The sequence below is a fragment of the Furipterus horrens genome, unplaced genomic scaffold (genome assembly GCF_987537825.1).
Source record: "Furipterus horrens unplaced genomic scaffold, mFurHor1.1.pri manual_scaffold_2, whole genome shotgun sequence".
In the NCBI taxonomy this organism is placed as follows: Eukaryota; Metazoa; Chordata; class Mammalia; order Chiroptera; family Furipteridae; genus Furipterus; species Furipterus horrens.
In genome coordinates this window covers 168,580,136-168,588,716 of record NW_028327172.1, presented here as the reverse complement: position 1 = coordinate 168,588,716, position 8,581 = coordinate 168,580,136, and the positions used below count along the sequence as shown (strand labels likewise).

At 38.9% G+C, this 8,581-nt stretch overlaps 1 non-coding gene across 1 annotated transcript; it reads right to left on the bottom strand.

Annotated features, from left to right (window-relative positions):
• Positions 1-721: 721 nt before the first annotated feature.
• LOC150019918 (U1 spliceosomal RNA) lies at positions 722-885 on the bottom strand. Its single transcript, XR_016509431.1, has one exon. It is a non-coding gene; the product is annotated as a U1 spliceosomal RNA (small nuclear RNA).
• Between the last annotated feature and the right edge of the window lie 7,696 nt (positions 886-8,581).

The window sequence follows — 8,581 nt, the reverse complement described above, 5'->3', positions numbered from 1 at the left end:
ATTTTACTGAACAATCAATTGTGATTATTTTGGAGTTGGTTTTTCAAATTGTGGCTTTTCTGTGACATTCCTCTTCCCCCATTAAAAAAAAAAAAATCATTCTTGACCATATGCTCTCTGGATAATTTTCTTTCTTTAGTATCTTCATTAGACTATAATTATTAATACCAACAATCACTACTACAGTTCATTTAGTCCTCACAACTCAGTGAGGTAGGTATTAGTTAATATTATTTCTATATTACCGATGAAGAAACAAGTTTAGAGAATTTAGAGCACTTGACCAACACCCCAAAATTAAGCAGCAAATTAGGATTAAAACTCAGGTCAATTTGACTTCAAATCCCCGATGTTTATTTTTCCTATTTTGCCATAGAGGAGAAAAAAAATACACACACACACACACACAGAGAATAGTCAAGACTTCTATTGGTCAGCAATAATTATAAAATATAGAAACAATAGAAATTACTTGATAAAATAAAATGCATTCTAAATACACCATGGTATCTTGGCTCATCTCCTGAAAAAGAAAAGAAACATTAGTGGAAAGGTAATTTAAATAAAATCAGAGTTGGTTTTTTTTTTAATCATTTCTAAAGAACTCTTCATTTGTATCGCAAACTGTAAATACTACCACCTTTACTAAGGTTAAAAGTCAATCATTGTTTATAAACTATTTAAATAATTTTTTTTTCTTGTTCTTTTTTTTTTTTTTCCCTAGGGGAGAGCACGAACGCAATCCCCCACTACCAAAAATTGTGCAGTCGAGTTTCCCACATTTGGGGAAATCGCAGGGGTCAGCACATCCGGAGTGCAATGGATAAGCCTCGCCCTGGGAAAACCACCTCCGTGATCATGGTATCTCCCCTGCCAGGTAAGTATTATTTAAATAATTTTTTAGTATTTGCTTTGAGTATTTATTTCAGAAAACATCTAACTCATAAACCTTTTCTGGAGAGCATTGGTTTTGTATATTCGTGATTTTCCTTACCTAAATAGCACAGACAACTAAAGGTTGATAAAATGACACAAAAACAAATGCTACATCAAAAAGGCTTTCATTGGGACTTCCGGCCAAAACGGAGGCATAGACAGACACACTGCATCTCCGTCCACAGCTAAGAAGGAACACAACTACCTCAAAACTAGAAACAACCAGAAGGTCCAAAAAAAACACAAACTGCATGGAAGTCCAGCAAACAAAGATATAAAGAAGAAATACTCATCCAGACAAGTAGGAGAGGCAGAGCCAGGGCAGAGAGGACGCAGTGTGGTGGCAACAGCAACAGGCCAACAGAAAGTGCAGTCACACATTTTAAAAAGTCAGGAGGGAAACCTGGGGAGCATTCCCAGCTCCTCACCGGACCAGAAGCTCATGGTGCCAGCACCGGCGAAAATCAAGCCTCATTGCTTCTGACTGTGCAGACCAGTGGGGGTTGGGGTGGAGGCAGAAACTTCCGGTCTCTCAGCAGAGTCCACTTATTTAAAGGGCTCCTTCCACAGTCCTAGAATGTCGGCAGACCCACTAACTCTGGGAATGACAGCCAGGGCTACAGCTAGAGAGGCACCAGTCCGGTGCGGAAGTGAGAGAGGTGCCTGAAAAGGGGAGAGTGCTGGGCAGGCAGCATTGTTCCCTCTCCGACCCCTCCACACATACAGCGCCACAATGTGGTGAAACAGGTAGCCCCGTACTGATGAATCCTTAAGGCTCTGCCCCTTACAGCGTGACAGGAGTGACAGCTCTACCCAGGACACAGAGGCAAATAAACACAGGAGTCTGTCAGAATGAGGAGACAGAGAAGTGTGGCCCCAAATGGGGAACAGATCAAGGTTCCGGTGGGAGAACTAAGCGACAAAGAGATAGCCAGCCAAACAGACACAGAATTCCAAACACTAGTGATAAAGATGCTCACAGGCTTGACAGATATGCTTGAGTATGGCTAACACATAAGGGAAGAAGTGAAGGCTATGCTAAATGAAACAAAGGAAACTTCACACAAAACCAATGGTGAAGGGAAGGAAACCAAGGTTGAAATCAATGGTTTTGAATATAAAAAAGAAAACAACAGTCAACCAGTACAGAATGAGGAAACAAGAATTGAAAAAAAGGAGGAGAGGCTTAGGAACCTCTGGGACTACTTTAAATGTGCCAACATCCAAATCACAGGGGTGCCTGAAGGAGAAGAGGAAGAGCATGAAATTGAAAGCTTAAGTGAAAAAATAATGAAGGAAAACTTCCTAAATATGGCGAAAGAAATAGACATACAAGTCCAGGATGCACAGAAAGTCCCAAACAAGCTAGACCCAAAAAGGACCACACCAAGACACATCATCATTAAAATGCCAAAGGTGAAAGATAAAGAGAGGATCTTAAACGCAGCAAGACAAAAGCAGAGAGTTACCTACAAAGGGGTACCTATACAAGTATCAGCTGATTTCTCAAAAGAAACTTTGCAGGCAAGAAGGGACTGGCAAGAAGTATTCAAGGTGGTAAAAAAAATAAAATAAAATAAAAAGGACCTACAACCAACTCTATCCAGCAAAGCTGTCATTTAGAAAGGAAGGGCAGATGAAGTGCTTCCCAGACAAGAGTTCATCATCACCAAGCCATTATTATATGAAATGTCAAAGGGACTTACTTAAGAAAAAGAAGATCAAAACTATGACCTCTAAAATGACAACAAACTCACAACTATCAACAACTGAATCTAAAAAATAAAAACAAAATCCAACTAAGCAAACCAGAATAGGAACAGAATCATAGGTATGAGGATCATTTGGAGGGTTATCAGCTAGGAGGGGGAAGGGAAAGAAATGGGAAAATAATGCAGGGATTAAAAAGCATAATTGGTTGGTACAAAATAGACAGGGGGAAGTTAACAATAACATAGGAAAGGGTGAAACCAAAGAACTGATATGCAGGACCAGTGGACATGAACTAAGAGGAGTGGGATTGCTGGAGAGACGAGGGTACTAAGCAGAGGGGAGCAAAGGGAAAAGAATTGGGACGACTGTAACAGCATAATCAATAAAATATACTTAAAAATTAAAAAAGAAAAACACATTGTGTTTAAGATGTCATTTAATTTTTTAAATTTTTTATTGATTTATTTTAGAGAGAGGGCAATGGAGAGAGGAAGAGAGGAAGAGAAACATCAATGTGAGAGAGAAGCATTAATTAGTTGCTTCTCATATGTACCCCAACCAGGGACCAGGCCTGCAACACAGGCATGTGCCTTGACAAGGAATTAAACCAGTGACCTTTCACTTTGCTGGACGACATCCACCCAACTGAGTTATGCAGTCAGGACATGATGTTATTTAATTTTTAAACAAAGTTATATGTAGTCATACTAAATAAATTTTTAAATATAAGTAAGCAGAAGTAGAAAATAGAACTCCCCATAACCCAGATGTAACAACTATTAAATATACTTACTACATATTTTTATTGCTGCTAAATCTCATTATAATATTTTTCATAAAATTATGAAAGCATGCCTTCTTCTAATAGACAAGCTCATTATACAGATTACTCCATAATATATAAAATGTAAAACTGTCAAATTGGTTTGAAAAATTATTGGCCCTTGCCAGGAATCTCAACTGATTAAAGTTTTCTCCCAATATGCCAAGGTTGTGGGTTTGATCCCTGGTCAGAGTATATGTAAGAATCACCCAAAGAAGGGATAAATAAATAGAACAACAAATCATTGTTTCTGTCTCTCTCTCTGTCTCTCTCTCTCGCTTTCTCTCTCTCTTTTTCTCTCTTTCCCACCCTTTCTAAAACCAATAAATAAAAATAAAAATCCTAAAATGTGTCTGTGTGTGCATATATATATATATATATATATATATATATATATATATAAAAACATTGGGGAACACAATTTTCGTTGAGTTGTATCTGACACTTGTTTTTGACTAGCTTTTGGCATCTGAATCCAAAAATGACCCAGTTTTTCTCTATGACATCAACTTTTTAAGGTACAGGATACCCTCCCTTTGTCCCAAAATGCATACAAAATGTACATAACAAAGGAAAATAAAGAAAAAACTTACCTGAATATACTGTTTATTTGGAGTTATTTTATTCATATAAAGGCTATATATTGTTACTGTAAGTCCAAGTGTGTACAAGTAATAAGGTTTTGCTACCAAACATATATATTAAGGTATTTTATCTTTTCAAACCACAGGCTAGGAAATGCCAAAATGAGATACTTGAAACAGTCTCCTTCAGTTGGCAAAGCTTTAACAAATTGCTTCATGAAACCCAGTTTTATGTGCAGAGGTTGGAATAGAATGTTCTTCCTGTCAATAAGTGGCTCATGTAGAATGTTTGGATCACCAGGTTCGAGGTCAGATCTTGGAGGCCAATTTGACTCCACCCAGTGCTTCTCATGAACTCTGCTGTCCCACATACACAGAAAACAGGGATACATGGTGTATCCACATTGCTGACGAAGAAGGAAGCAGACCATTTTAAGGTCAATACAGATGATCCAATTGTGCTTGTGATATTGCAACAGGTCAATGACTCACTTTATGTCTTCATATTCTTCACGAAAACAAACTGAATGGCCAATTGGGACTGCACCAAATAAATTGCCATGTGGCGGAGGACACACTTCAAGCTATGCTTTGAGCTATCGATGAACAGTTGCCATTCAGTTGAGTTATAGATTGTAATTCCCAACTCCTTCATTAAACCATGGATGTTATGGCAATATACAAAGCCACCGTCACTTCAAAAGTACTGGAGAAATACACTTTCTCTTGATCGAGAGTAGGATGCCTTTGCTCCTTTTTCAAGCAAGTTTTTCCCATGCAGTCTTGATGCTAGGAGTTCTGAAGCCCTTTTGGATAGTCGCAAATCTCATGCCAAATCATTCAACTCATGCTGATCAAATCCCTTACAAACTGAGTCATCTTCAACTTCAAAATCTTCATCGTTGCTGTCGCTTAGTTCTTCACCATACTCCTGTTTTGCAAAAGAGGGTAGTTCAATGAAAACTGGCACTGGGATTTCAGATTGTGAGAAATGCTCACAATAAAAACCGGGACACGGGACTTGAGCAGCAAAGCGACGCATTTATTCACGAGTCTGCAGGGCACACCCTCAGCCAGGAGAATGTGCGTGAAAAGTAGACAAAGAAAGCTGGTTTTATAGTAAAGTGCCTCGCCCTACAGTGAAATTGCCACTCTAAAGTGAAATTGATTAGCTTCCCCACCCCTTTCCTTCTTCCCAGTTTCTCCATTATTGGTTACTCTGGAGTTACAATCTAACTTGGTCATCTAAATGCCCCTATTGTGATTTGTAAATATGCTAATGCTGTCAACTCCCTTCTCAGAGATCCTCTAATTACATTTGCCCTTGAGATCCTTTAATTACATTTGCCCTTTGTTACTAATGACTTTCTACTGGTTTGGGAGTCACTATGTCCTTGTTTCTTACAAGGTGAATGAGGCACTGGGCACATAGCTGATGGTAGACTAGGATACTCTATTTTACATTTATTTTTCTTGTTCTACCCTGATGTTTTCACTGTATAAAAGTAACAGTCATTTGAATGATCTCTGGGTTCTTGCCAAACCATAGGTATACCAAATGGCAATTTATCACATGTTCCCTTCATCCACATCCATAAATTCTCGACACACTGCTTGCATTGCACACCTTGTGAAGGGCCCAAGACTTATCTTGATCACCAAGTTTTACTTTAAAGTATGCAAAATAGGCTTGCCTGACAAATGCTCTGATGTTTGTCCTTTGACTGGAAATGATGAAACTGCCACAGATATAGCAAAATGAATCAGGGTTGTTTAGGCACTTATGACAATAAATAGCAGAGGCAGACATGATCTGAAGGAAAGAAAATAAGTATATATGTAAATAAAAAAATAAATTCTGCTAACTCCTTGTATACAGACAAGAACTCAGACTACACCTCGGAATACAATTCACTATACAGAGCGGCACACAACCTCTCACCACATTGTCTCATGTGTAACTGAATAGCCTAGACAAGTATGAACCTGTTGCTGGTCTCCGAGGCTGTCCCCCACCCCTCCCCACTCGAGGGAGGTTTGCTCTCAGCCAGTAGGAGAACACTAGTGCTTCCCTTGATCCAGGCTCAATCCAGCCTCAATCCAGCCTAGAGTGGTCACATAAGATAAGCTGTACAGAAAAAACTTGGTGTGAGAGAAGAAAACTGACTGCAGTTTTGAAACCAGCATGCCTATTTAAGTCTAAAACAGCTGAAAAATAGAATTCAACAGGAATTGTGTTAAAAATTGTTCCCCTGTGTAATAAGTCACTAATATCTGTCAAGCAAAATCAAATCCTGAAACTGCAAGTGCAGTGACACTTCACAGCTCAGAGGTTTGGTGATGATGCATGAAGACCTCCACTTCTGGCCAGACTCCCATGTGTCCACCCCTAGAAGGTAATTTGAGGAAGAGGCCACAACCACATCTGTGTTGTGACACCAACTTTACCTTCCAAGTGGATCCTGTTTAAAAAGTTAAACTTGAAGTGTCCTAGGGCTCAACAATGACACTGTACTTCTACAGGATTCAGAAAGGGAAGAGAGAATACAGACATCCTTTCTGCTTCCTCAGGTGGCATTAGCAGATGGATATGGACATTTCCCAGATGTGTCTTTACAACAGTCTCTTTGTTTTCTTGTCATTTCTACTATGCAGAGCTAGGAGAGGCTTTGAGGCCACCAGCCACGTTCTCTGCAGGTTCTTGATTCCGGGTGGGAGTAGCTCTCCACTTCTTTGTGGCAGGGAACCTCCATAATTTCCACTTTTCCAGCCTTTCCATAATTTAGTAAGCACCTCTGTCATGTATTAAACATCTTCATGTTTAAAATGCCTGTGGTGGTTTTGTTTTTCTGACCAACCCTGATGAGACAGCCTGGTTGTGGCCTGAGAGACTAATGCCATTTCTCCACATTAAAGGCAGCTACTATCAAGGTCTTAAGATGAAAGGATGTATGTGATGTCAGAATTTTATTTAAGATACTTTTAGAGATTCTTAGGAGGCTTCATCATATTGAATAATTCTCTAATTAATTCAGAAAGGACTTGGAACAAAGAACTCAGGGGAAATCACCACGGAGAAGTAAAACGGTCACAGAAACACGAACAGAATAGATTTTTCTTAGACATTTCAACCCTGGAAGTAGACCGCTTGTTTGTCTGGAAAAGACTATCACAGATTTCATCTAGCAAAGAGCAACATCAAGTCAAAGTCAACACAAGCATTCCAGGTAAATTATTATTGCAGAGAGATGCTCCTAAAATACCAGCTTTCTACTGGTCTGCCAAATCCCATGCTTTCCCACTCTCTCATGGCTCATTACCAAAGGATCTTCACCTGCCCCAGTCAATCCAAACACCCACTTCCTCCTTGTATTCTTTTTTTATCCACTCATCCTTATTTCTTAGTACTTACTTAAATGTTCTAAGTGTCAAAGAGGCTGGATATCCCCCAAACTCATCCAGCATCGTGAAGGATGAATATTTGCGATATACATAAATTTTCTAATAAACCAGAAGGGCAATGTTTTTCCCATTTTATTAAGGTATAATTCACATATAATACTGTGTAAGTCTAAGGTGTGTAATGTGATTATTTGATATATGTATATATTGTGAAGTGATTACAATGAAGTTAGTTAACACTTCCATAACACCCCAATTACCTTTTCTGTGCATGTGGTAAGACCACCTAATATCTCCTCTCTTAGCAACTTTCACCATGCTGTACATTAGATACCCAGAACTTACTCATTTTATAACTGAAAGTCTGTACCCTTGGATCAACATTTCCCCATTCCCCAACCGCCCCTCACCCCCTGCCCCAGCTCCTGACACACTAATCTACTCTCTTTCTATGAGCTTGGCTTTTTTGATTCCACATACATCTAAAATCATAGTGTTTGTCTTCCTCTGCCTGTTGTATTTCACTTAGCATAATGCCCTCAAGGTTCCATGTTGTCACAAATGGGAGGGCTTCCTTCTTCATTGTGTTTGTATCACATTTTCTTCATCTACTTATCCATTGATGAATGCTTGTTTCCAAATCTTAGTTATTATGAATAATGTTGCAATGAACATGGGGGTGCAGATATCTCTTTGCGATAGTGATTTCATCTCCTTCAGATATACACTCAGAAGTGGAATTGCTGGATCATATGGTAGTACTACTTTTAATTTCTTGAGGAATCTCCATGCTGTTTTCCATAGTAGCTCCACTTATTTACTTTTTCACCAACAGTGCACAAGGGTTCCCTTTCCTCAAGAGCACTTGTCACCTCTTGTCTTTTTCGATAATAGTCAGAATGGCAATGCATTTAATCCCAGGTATTTTGATTAAAATCTAAACTGTATTAAACCTTCTCTTAATTTTTTAAGGGAAAATCTGAGAAAACAGCACATAGTTGAAAAGCATATGGCTTCTTCTTAGAAGACCTACATTTGAGTCTGAAATCCTCCACCTGTGTGACCTTAGTTAAGTAATTTAAGTTCTCTAAAATCCCATTTCTTCCCATGTGAAATAGAGACA